Raw genomic sequence first — 12,646 nt, 5'->3', positions numbered from 1 at the left:
CAACCTGGAGAGCGTTTTTTCCATTTTAGAACATTATCTTTATGTTGAATGAATATCGAGTATTCAGAGTGAGGCATTAGAAAAACAACGATTACACTAACTATAAAAACTGGCCTTGTTTCTGCTTGACCATCGACGGTCAAAACCACCTTCTGATCTTTGTCTCACGAGCCTAAAATCGCAAGGTTAACCTAACCCTTGGAAAATTACGATTGAATACCTTCCAACGCTTGGGTATTGAACCCTCGTTGCCATCTTCCGATAATCGCCTTATTCTCTTAATTTTCTCGCAGCTTTTAGGTGTTCCTTCGTTATTCTCTCTCGAGCGTGGCCGAGCACCACTTTCACCTCCTTATAATCGACTATAGTAAGGATCTCTGAATAGAACAAGTTGTTAGACAATAAAGGCCTTTTCACAAATTTAACGAATATTTTCAGAAAAGGGGAATTGACAGAAATGCATATTTTTGTATCGGGTCACAAACTTTCAATAGCGCTTTCAATGAATGATTGTTTTTGGCGCCGTCAAGGGTGTTTATGGTTTATTAAAATGGACGTAAATTGGTATTATGGGTTCGATATAGTTTAACGCCAAGTTTAAAAGCTTCTAAAGCACTGTAATGGGAAAAATTCTTCTGAAAGAACACTCCCAAGTTACTGACTGTATGTTTCAGTAATGCTATAACAAGTGTCAATAATAAATCACCTTCTTTCTCTCATCTAACAAATAAAGTTCAAATCAGCTACTTATCTCTTTGACTCGTTGACGTACCAAAAAATATCGCCGTGAGAATGCTCTAACGAGCCGGATAATCTTCTAAAGATCAAACGTCTCTATTCCACATCGTTTTCTATCTCTAATTTGGGCTTTAAAATTTCGGTACTCGTGATCGGCTAGAAGTGATAAATATACAAAGACGCGAATAAGCGGATGTGAAGTGGCATGATTTGGAGACGTTTCACCTGGTAAATTTTCACAGCCAAAGTACATAGGAGGAAATTATGCAATGTCTCTCTTGAATAATTTTTGCTATTTCTGCTGAAGAGGTGGTTTTTTTGCTCTGCTGGCTTATCCGGTTTTACCGCTCTTTTCAAACCCTAATCGATTAATAAAAAAAACGGTAAGACGTGAACTATCTTGAAGATTAGCCAATTTTCTCTGCTGAAAAAATAGTCGAGGGCTCAGAAAATTGGGTCCAAGTTACATTTAGCGGGCATTTATGCTTTATGAGCGGCGAATGTAAACATACATTTCTCTCGGGCAGCAGTAAATCACTCAGAACCATGAATCTGTAGAATAGAAGCAAGCATTTTGAAATTCTACGACCCTCTAAAAAGTTGGAGTTCTCAAAATTTCAATAAAAAGCGGCGAGTTTGCTCTTCTGAAAATATCGTGTCATTTTTATGCAGACCTTGAAAGTTTATCTGGAAGCCTATCGCCAATAAAAGACCTCTACGAGTTTGCTTTATCTCGAGTCTGTTAAATTCTGAATTTCTTGAAAAGGTCCTTTATGTTTGCACTGGTCCTCCTTGATTTCTTACTGCATTTTCTTACTTTGTCTCTCTCTTATGAAATCGAGAAAGATCATTTTCTTCCGATTTCATTTTAATCGTAAGAAAATCAAATTTGGTTCAGGAAGTGTTCTCTGGCAGCTTCCATCCGCCCATCAAAAATTGCTTCTGCACTTGATTGAACAAAAAATGGACTCTAAAAGTGTCACAGACCGAATTTCACGAGTTAAGATTAATCGCATACTTAGAAAAAAAAACGCCTTCAAGGTTTAAAAGCTCAGGGCGGGCATTGTGCCCGGGCACTTGACATTTAGGAATATTTTTACTTCGCCCTGAATCTAGCAAAGATTTGCCAGATTAAATTAAGGGTTATTCGCTTTCACTGGCCACCTGGTGCCTGTTTTATAAAGACAGTAACTTGACGTTTATAACAAGTCAAGAATAAGTCCAATTTTGAGGTCTTCTTGAAAGCGGATTGAAAATAATTTATGTTCTCAAAGAGTAAGATACTTGCTGAAACTACAAGAAAAATTCAATATCATGTAGATGTTTTTATTGAGTACAGAAATTAACAGGGGTGACGAAAGAAATTGGACTAAATACTTCAATACTTTGATCAGTAACAACATCAGTCGAGACAACATTATCGTCGACATCTCATTCATGTTTTCAAAAACATAGAGAAAACTGTGCACATTGCACTGTTATTTGAATTTTGAAGACCGGCCCTAAATTTATGCGTTGAATTGGAGATATCCCTTCAATCGAAAACCCAGGAAAAACGAAGATAATATCATCTATCATAACTGCTGAGGTCAGTTCAAGGGCCTGAAAAACGGTTTTACTTGCAAACTTCTTTTAAACAGAAGTCAACATTCTTAAGAAATCCGATCAATGACCACTTGTTGTTCGAAAGTCGCCAAATCTCATCCAGTTCTTTCACACTAGCATATGTCTGATCGTATCCCCCGATAGTCAACAAAGCTCCTGATGAAAGCCCAACGATAGAAAATCTTCTTATGGCTCTAGAATTTTGATTTTATCTAAAAATTTGAAATATTTACGAGCTACCTTGGATGCGAAGACGCGCTTTTTTTAAGGTTGGGCAAGTTATTTCACCCACTTCTTTATTTTAGACCCTGGAACACCATACATATTTGGAATCAGTAGGAAATTTTAAGAACTTTGACCGTTTTAGTTTCCAAAATTTCCACTTCCGGTCCGATTCTAGAGCCGGAAGTTGACGAAATTTTGAGTTTGGCCAACTTGTGACCTATCAAATTGATTCTCAGAAAATTTCCTATCATCTGAGAGAAGAATCAATGCCGACCGCGGTCAAATCAACCGCTAAAAACTGAAAGAAAAATCAGAAATTTGTGCCTTTTTCCTAGTTTTGCCGGTCGGTTTGACTGCGGTTGGGACGGTTTTTTGGATGATTTTAAGATGAGTTTACTCAAAATTTTCTGAGCATCAATTTGATAGGTCACAAGTTGGCCAAACTCAAAATTTCGTCAACTTCCGGCTCTAGAATCGGACCGGAAGTGGAAATTTCGGAAACTAAAACGGTCAAAGTTCTTAAAATTTCCTGCTGATTCCAAATATGTATGGTGTTCCAGGGTTTAAAATCAAGAAGTGGGTGAAATAACTTGCCCAACCTTAAAAAAGCGCGTCGAAGTAATTGAGATCCAACCAGCTTCAGTCAATGTCTCTGTCGCTCCTTCAACATCCATTCCGCCTACAGCGGTTGGCATACCGTTGTACAGACCAAGCTCGCCGTAGTGATGTTTAATACTAGTTCTCTTAATCCGTCTAACAACCAAACCATTGAACTCGTTGCAGTTTCTGTCGAGCAAATGATGATAAAAATCGACGAATAATGATCGAAACAAATGATCACTAGAAATTGTACGTATATTTAGAGCAGGGGTCTAAATATCAGCCAAATTTAGACCCCTGTTTATAGGTTACTCTATTGTGATTCTACCTTTACTTCCTCCCTGAAGAGTTAAAGCTGCATGTGCATAAGGAAACTCGTCAATAAGCTTGATTGAAAGATCAATCAATTTGCACCCATTTAGTCTTGATATCTATCGGAAATAAAAATAATACTAATAAAACACTTGTTTTCATACTCGTTGAGGATCATGATATCCTCCGAAAATATGAAGCTGGTTAAAAACAATCGCGTGTCTCGTTGCATATAGATATCTCGAGATATTGATATCGTCAGTCGAATGTTGAAACAACAAATTGGTGTTGATCGAGCCATCATTTTGTAATGCGTAAAAATTTATCCATGAACTCCAGTCCGATGAATATTGTCTTCCAGTTAAAACAGTGATCTGAGACGAATCTGTTTTTGAAGAAAGAATAAAGTTTTTGATTTGAGCGACTCTGTCAAACTTGAAAAGTCGTATTCTTTTGTAACTTTGATTTTTAAATCCAAGCAACTGTACTTTTGTAGAATTTTTCGCAACAGTTATGTTCTCAGGTTTCTTATCAGTTTATTATATATTCCGCGTATTCAAAAAGCATAACATTATGATTCATAATTTATGAAGATGAAAACTGTTCCTCTATGAATTCGATTGACGTTGTCTGATGAGAACGATTTAAATTCAGCTTCAAATCAAACTTTCTGAAGTCTTTCGCATACGAATCCGAAACGGATCTTTTATTAAAATAATCAGAATCAATCCAAATCGAGCCATTTGCAAAAGTTCCAAGGCTGAAAAACGAACTTCCATCGAAAAAGTTGAACTCGAAAATTTTCATTGCTCTTGCATCCTTATCAAAATTTTGAAAGAATTCGTTGATAAATTCTTCTTACCTGCAGGCGTATTTCGAACTCAAAGCTTTGTTCGCTGTCGAATTTGAAAGCAAAAGTCGAAATATGCTTAAACTCTTGTAGCGAAGAAAAGGGATTATTTGGAATTATTGTTTTTGGGTAAGGCGGGAAGATCGATTTTGCCGTTTCGAAAAATCGCGGCTGTGAAACTGAATTTTTAGAAAATGCTGGGAATACATCGTCATGAAACGCAAAAAATGGGTTGCTAGTCACGTGCATTTGTCTTTCGGCATTTTGTTGGACGAAATCGAGCTCGATTCGTTCTTTTATTTTGAATAAAACATTTATAATTCCAACACATATGATATCATGTAGAAAGCTTTTAGTTTTAATCATTTCCGAAATCGAATTCAACCTTGAAGGTAGCGTCGAAGACAACGCTCTGAATACTGATATTCTCGTCGTAGATAATTCCATTAACGAAGTACTCGCATTCATCGTTGTTGTTTCCAAATTGGTCTGTATAGAATTGGTCGTCTTGAGAAAACAACCTCGAGTAGCACACAGACGTTTGTTCGTATCTAATTAGAGAGCCTATCCACTCACTCTCGAGAGTCAAGAACTTTCCTTCAGCCTCTAATAGCAGGGAGTAAAGAGTATTGGAAAGCACAATGCTTCTTGTCACCAAAACAAGCAAGAGCTTTCCCACATCAATCTTTAGCAGGTTGAAAAAGATTAAGAAATCAATAAGAAAGAAGATTTTAGCCTGCTCATTGGAAACACGTGAACAGGATCAAGATCTCTAAATTCCGGGGGCAACTTGATCTCACTTTTCCGCCATCCCTTCTCCATTTCTTCACTCTTGCGTATTCTATTCAGAGCCACCGTTGTTGAGAGTTTGATCCAGCGTTCGCCGAGTCTAACACTCATAAGATAAAAGACTCCCCGGAAGCTTATAGAAGATGTCTTAGCATTAAAATGGTTGCTGGCGATGAAGCCCTGGGATTCTTCAAAACGGTTCAAGTTGTACTCTAGAGCATAGTAGTAGCATTTGTCTGATCTGCCAGTAGGAGAGCTTTCACAGATCAAAAGTTGGTAGAAAAAAAATTTCACAAATAATATTTTGACCTTTTTCAAATGACAACGACGGGAAAAACCTTCGTGTTATTGTCTTTACGTCTAATCTCAATTTGATGAGTGCTTATAGAAGAACCAAAATGGAAAAGGAAAAAGCCTCTGTTGAAATATTCTCGATTCGGAATAAAAACAGGAGAATCGCCCGATTCTTTGACCTTCATAAGATTTCCAAACGCATCGACCAGATAGTGCTCGCCATTCAGAAAGGTTGCTCCTGTTGACTGATCAGGTTTTTTTTTTATTCATATTTTCATAAAAACCTGTAAATCAAACCGTTCATAGGATGAAAATGAATCTGAAGCATTAAGTGAACTTTCCATGCCTCTCCCCGTGAGATCAGAAAGTATAATTGCAAACTTCTTTATTTTACGATTACGGCCTTCCCAACGTCTTGTTATCAAGTCCACGGATAGATTTTCAGATGTTTGATTATTTTTCTTTTCATCCAATTCGAGGGTTTCTGATTTTTGGAGATCAAAGACTGGAACCAACTTCTGATGGGCTTTAATTAACTTCTCGCACTTGTAGAAAGGACAAGGACATCCCTTTTTACAGTATTTTTCAGTGGGGCAGACTTCACCAGCGGAATCGAATGATCGTGTGAGCTCGAAGCAAATCGACTCGCAGGGTGAAAACAATTTAGTCTTTGCTGTCTTCAAAACAAGTGTACTCGAACAAAGATGACGGCAGATTTTTGTATCGTAGAACTTTTTCTTTCGGCAACGGCGTAGATTCAGCTCGTTATCTTCTTTTGTATATTCGGCGGGACTCTTTTTTATTTCGACGATTTCTGAAACACGAACTGGAATTATAAATTTCTTGGTCTCTCGGCATCGCCTCATCAGACTGCTGCAGTAGTCCATTGTGTCCATCTGCACGCATTTCTTATAATTTCGGTGACAGGTCGAAGTTAAATATGTCGTTTTGCCGCGAGATTTCTCGAGCGAAATTACATTCGCTAAAAATGAATAAAGGGTCAGTACATAAATTACAGAACCTACTTAGAAGCATAACTGTTATCCAAAAAAGAGAGCCAGTCACAACGTACCAAACCTTCTGTTTGAATTTGGAAAAGCCATGAATAGATGGGGTCAGTTTTTCAGCGATTTTTGACTTGTAAGTTCGTTCTTTCAAATGATGTTTTTGAGTGTGGATGCTGCGGGAAGAGAGAATTTCTTCGGGAAATAAATAAACCTTTCCCTTCGACTGTCTCAAGACGCCCATGCATTCGCAATCCAAACACTTATTAGAGGGAAAATTATGCTTATCTGACGATTCCCAAACCTGAATTCGTCTTTCATACAGCTTGTTAACATTCGCATCTTCTATCTCTTCCAATATTATTTTCACCTGTTTTCTCATCTAGCTAGAACCGACTGTGTCGTGGAAGTCTAACTTGAACAGAAAGGACGAAAAAAATATATTTTGGGCGGAAATACAAAAATTTTTTTTTTGTCTAAATTTTATACTAGACTTATAAAGTAGCTTCTGGGGAGCATTTTGGTGTAGTTAAGGCCGCGCTTCACCAGGTGATTTCGAAGAAATCTGAAAAAGAAAGTGAAATCTTCTGGCAATGATTTTGGGCAGTTTTTGTTGATGAAATTTCGATCTGAAACGCTCAAATGAAAGCTCAGAAGCAGTTCTAGGGGGATCCGAGAGATTTTTGAAATTTGTCAAGAAATTTTTTTGAAAAAATTTTTTCGAAAGTTTTTGAAAAATTTTTTTTTCATAATTCAGAATACTGAATGCTGATAGGCTTCTTACAGAGGGGTAAGGGTAGTTTTTTGCGAGGATTCTTTTAAAAGCATTCAAAATCATAAAATGGAGGGTCCTCATTGGTCGAAATCATTATTTGGCGGAAATAAACGAAAGCAGAGGGGTAAGAGTAGTTTTTTTGCGAGGATTCTTTTGAAAGCATTCAAAATCATAAAATGGAGGCTCCTGATTGGTCGAAATCATTATTTGGCAGAAACAAACAAAAGCATAGGGGTAAGGGTAGTTTTTTACGAGGATTTTTATAAGAGCATTCAATATTATAAAAAAGAGGTTCCTGATTGGTCGAAATCATAATTTGGCATATGAATGATAAAGCATTTGACAACCTTAAAATTTATTCCTCGATCGTGACAGTATTTGGGAAGTCGAGATGATCATGAACTGCAATGTGATAATGGATTCTTCTTATAAGGTTTGTCTCGAATGTTGAATGATTCAGCGACTGTAAAAAATACAGCGAGCTAAATCCTCCCATCAGCAGCTCTGCGTTTCTTATATCATAAGATTAAAATTCATAAATAAGAGTGAACTTCATTACCTTAAAGCAAGAGGACCACTTGAATTGGGGTAGGCAAAAAGAACTCAAGTTATTAAAAAAACGGACTAGAAAATAATAGTCTTTTCCAAAGTTCTGAGCTTGTTGCCGACCCCATGCACAATTATTTGTCCCTTGAGCTTGGACTTTCGCGAGACGAAGTGTGGGATTCGAGTTTGGCCATATATTCCTGTAGAAATTTAAGAAGCACTCGCTGGCATAGTGCCTTAAATTCAATATTTAGAAAATGTGCATCCAAAACTACTAATCAACCAATTTTACAACTACAAGTTGCATTATGCAAAATGAGAAATTTTATAAGCGACTTACAGGTAATCAGTCGGACGTAAATGGTCAATGACAATAGCTGATTGCAGCTCCCGATCCAATACCAAAATGAAAAAATGGCCCCGATGACTATTTTTTGTTTACAGACAATTTATTGATTAATTTTTTTTTTATTTTAACATCAATTATGAGAATATTAAAAGTTATAACTAAGAAAAATTTCTTATTTTCTGTAACAAAACTGAAAGGAATATCATGGAAATTGCGTGCCAAATAATTTCCCTCTGTGAGGAAAATCGGCTGAATTATCCTCGTTTGCGTCAGCTCTTCAAGATCTCTGAAAGCGAGAATTTCTCTTCTCAAAAGTTCTTCTCCCCATTTTGCACTCGAGGAAGATTTTGTCGGCCGAAATTACAATTTAAAAGTATTGTTGATGGATTCTTTTGCTTTTGACACATGTAGAGTTTGTTAAATAATGAGTCTAGCACGTCGCGCCTTAATTTTTAAATAGGAGATTAAAATAAAAAAGACATTAAACTCACTTATAGTAATTCCCAGGATCAAAACTATTGCTTAATTCTTGAAACAAGTCGTAACCATAACGTCTCGAATATTCCAATTCTGCGTCAACCGCTGATTCACGTGTCGGAATATTCACATTTTCGAGTAAGCAGACTCTTCTTGCGTTTTCTTCTCTCTGCGGCTCTTCCTCAAATTCTTCGAAATACGGCCCTTATTTTTTAAATAATTTGAAATATCCATTATTTTAATAAATTAGAAAGAAATCACATACCTTGATATTCTTGTGGCTCGAATTGAAAATTAAATTGATCGTAATCAAATTGTGTGTCTTCGTTGATGGTTGTTTCTTCTGAAGAGACTCTTGCTCTCTTTGATTTCGGCTCTTCCACTCTATTCCGCTCTTTTAAGATATTTTGTCTTGAAAATGATGTTTCGCTCGTCGTTTCGAAGTTATTATGACTTTGAGTTGAATTCGATGGATCGCCCAAATTGTCATGGGAAATTGACCTTGATTTTTGTTTTCTTCTTCGACGCAAGATTCAAATTTTCCGTCCAAGCTTAAAATTAATCTGTATGTCCCTAGAAAAAAGCTTACCAATAAATGCATAAACAAACAGTTGTAGCTGCGACAATAGCTTTTCCATCAGCATGCACTTGTCTTACGTGAGGTATAGATAAAATAATAATAATTTTGAAAAAATTCAATTCGAATGAATAATTATATGCTTCGCCTCAAATTGCTGTTATGGAAAGACAGTTTATTTAAAACTAATGGTATCAGTAGCAGAATTCTAAATTTTCTTTCGACCCGGGATAAAATCTCCTTCAGTGATTTTGCGGTAGTAAAAAGAGGAGAAAGAAAAAGGGAAGACAGAGGAGCAACGTAAAAAAATGACGATTTTTCAGTAAACTCCATGTTTTCATTCAATTACTATTTTATTTTCTAACAAGGTGAACTTTCTAAAACTAAGCCGCCCACACGCTAAAGGGTCTAAACTTTCCTCTCGGTAAGTTTTATTTCGAAAAAATAATAAGGGGATCGAGTTTTTAGGTCAAGAGATGGGTATAGTTTGAAGCAATTTTTCACCATTTTTTCGAAAAATATTTTTTCAAACATAGCCGCCCACATAAATTGGACCTTTTTTAACTTATTTTCAATTCGAGAAAAAAATTTTTGAAAAAATTGGAGTTTTTAGGTTGAAAAAGTCTTTGTCTCGACCACCACCCCCTTAAGTATATATATGTATCCCGACCTCATGCGATTGGATTCAAGATTTCCGATTGCAGTTGATCTTTGGCGTCGCGGCTTTCGGTCGAGATTAATAAAAATCCTACGAGAAAACAATTAAAAACTATTCTTATTTCTTATTTTAACCTTCTAAAACCTTAAAACAAGGGTCGGCACTAACAAGCAAAAGACAGCTTTTTCAGAAAATCGATAATTTGTTGTCTCTCATAAAAAATATTTACTCGATTGCTCGAAAATCGAAAAACGATGATCGATGCCGACCCAACCTGTGGAACTTTGATGTTCCTCTTCGTATTCTTGTAGTCTCGTTACGAAATCATCGATAGACTTCAAAATGCTTAGTATTGATAATTAAATTTAAAAATCTACCTCGATTGCCGATTCTTCATGCTCCCTCAGAAGTTGAGCCACAAAAGACGGCATTCGATGTAGTCCGTCAACTGTTTTTTCATGATTAAAAATTCGAAATAAATCAACATAGAAAGATTCATGAACAATTCCTAGGGATTTTGAATGCTGTGAATTTGAGTCGACAAAAAATACTACATGTATAGAAGAAAAAAATTCAATTTTACTATTCATTTCAATAATGGCGTCTGTTCTATAGCTGCATTAAAGTTACTTTTTTTTTCATTTACTTATTTGTCGACCCAAACTTCGGAGTTTTGAATATAAGATTAACTGGCAGACGAAAATCCGCGGTCGACCCAATAACATACCGGTTTTTGTTTTCGAAACTAGGGTCGGCACCAACCACCGATTATTCAGACCGGGTCCGGCGTTAAGTCCGTCTTTAAGACCCCCTGTCAGCTTTTTTCGAAAAATCGAATTTTCGGATTAATAATTTTAGCCTCGGGAGTCGATAAAACGGGCCAAAAAATTGTTTTTATGCTTTATTTTTCGGGGGTCTTTCTCGACTTTCTGACTCAAATAGTCGTATTTTAAAGCTGGACTTTTGCCAATACAAATTCGCGTAATTTTGGCAAAAAAATTATTTTTTCTTGGTCAAATTTCATTTTTATCAAGTTCTTGAAGCAGATTAAACCTATCGCATTAAGAACCAAAAATATGGTGTCTTTTGAAATATTAATTTTTTGGGGGAAAAAGGAGGGGACGCTTCTTTACAAAACACTTCCATCAGCCATATTTTTAATTCATTTCGGTCGATTTTTCCGTTTTAAGATAATATCTTTACGGGTCTTTTCGCTCGAGAGAGTTCAAAAGATTTTAACTCTGGATATTTAAATAAGCTAACCTCGGAAAAAGGTGGACGGTGCTAACCCTAGCACGGAAATTGAGTTATCAAGAACCATCGTCAACAAACGATTAGTAAGCAGGATCTTCTTCAATTCAAGAATCTCGAGCACAGTCTCAGCTGCCTTTAAAATATTATCTTATTGAGATTAATCTTCTTCTTGATCAATTAACGCATATAATGTGTAATTATGCGAATAATTTGATTTTTTTTGGTGATTTTTAATTGCATTATGACTTAATGCCTTCAGCTTTTTTTACCTCGATAATTGAATGACGATTTTTTTTCGTCATAAAAAGATAAATCAGGGTTAGAAATGGCGGTAGACTTTGTGGATTTTTTCACATTTGCGCGACACAGAAAATTTTGTTTATCAGGATCTCTGTGGCGCCATCACGTGAAGTGGCGATCTCAATTTTTCTGGCTTACGCGAGTGATATTCCGCTTCCCCCCGCCATTTCCAATCCTGTGATGAACGACCATTCGATTCCAAGCCATCGACGCAAAGTCGAAAAAATAGGCATTAATTGTCAGCGACCCGATTGAACGATTCTGTAGGAAGGAGCTGTGAGTGCTGCGGAAATGTGGCAATCCAATTGATCTATATTAAATAATTTAAAATTTCATAAAATAAAAATTCTCTGGGACCTAGCAAAATCAATCTCCATGACAATATGTCCCGGAGGTAAGTTTGGAGATTTCGCAGTTATTGATAATCCAGATTGTTTGAAGACTCTTTTGTCTAAATAAATAATTTATTATTATTTATATTATCTTACAATTTTACCGTAATGATGGAATAGGGCCTCGGAAATCGACTTTATTATAAAATCGTAAGTTTCAACTTTTGTTTTTTTTCCATCGATGCTCCCTTTTGGGATAAAAATTGCTTTTCCCCTTTTATCTTTGAATCGGTTTTTTACTCATTTACTTTCAGTTCGCTATTTTGATCATTATTGAATCTTATTGTTGAGAACCGGTCCTATTTTTTGATCCTCGTTTTCTTTGTCTTCATTTTTTGTAAAATGCGAAAATCTTAAATTTTGCAAATTTTGGAAAATAAACGCTGAGTCTACCTGTAATATTCGTTTTTTAAAGGGATTTGAGAAACAGCATCCTCGACTGATAGCGCCATGCATTGATGATTTACAGTTGCAGAGTTTTCGAATTTTTTCTTATATTTTTTTTCTTCAGAACAATGATATCTTTCAAACAAAGCTAAAAATTATTCTGATTTCTAAATTTTTGAAATTTGAGGCTTTAAATCGCAATTTTTGGCAAGATGGGCTTGAAAGCGATTCTATTCCTACGAGTTTTTCGCTTAGATAAATATTTAAGGACCCTCCGGCTTTTCGTCAAAAAGTCCACTTCTCAAACGAGATTTTGAGGGTTTCGGAAAAGACATAGACCGAAAGCCTCAAAATCGTTGAATGATCCGTATAATCCATTTCCGTAGTCAAATTTTCCAATTTCCGAAAAAGATTTTGTTGCAAATTGTTAAGGGGTTCTAAAGACCTAATTCGATGACTTTACCCTTTTAAATACATACTTTTTCCACAAGTGAGCTTGTCATAGAACAGCATC

The 12,646-nt window shown here is 36.1% G+C and overlaps 1 long non-coding RNA gene across 1 annotated transcript; it reads right to left on the bottom strand.

The window, feature by feature from the left end:
* Nucleotides 1–7,574: 7,574 nt before the first annotated feature.
* On the bottom strand, nucleotides 7,575–8,167 carry LOC145700317 (uncharacterized). Its single transcript, XR_014134193.1, has 3 exons — nucleotides 8,079–8,167; nucleotides 7,752–7,974; nucleotides 7,575–7,704 (listed from the first exon to the last, which is right to left on the bottom strand). It is a non-coding gene; the product is annotated as an uncharacterized LOC145700317 (long non-coding RNA).
* Nucleotides 8,168–12,646: the final 4,479 nt, after the last annotated feature.

Source organism: Oikopleura dioica, chromosome 2 (genome assembly GCF_907165135.1).
Source record: "Oikopleura dioica chromosome 2, OKI2018_I68_1.0, whole genome shotgun sequence".
NCBI classification, from domain to species: Eukaryota; Metazoa; Chordata; class Appendicularia; order Copelata; family Oikopleuridae; genus Oikopleura; species Oikopleura dioica.
The sequence above is the reverse complement of the archived record's forward strand: the minus strand, read 5'-3'. Positions and strand labels throughout refer to the sequence as shown.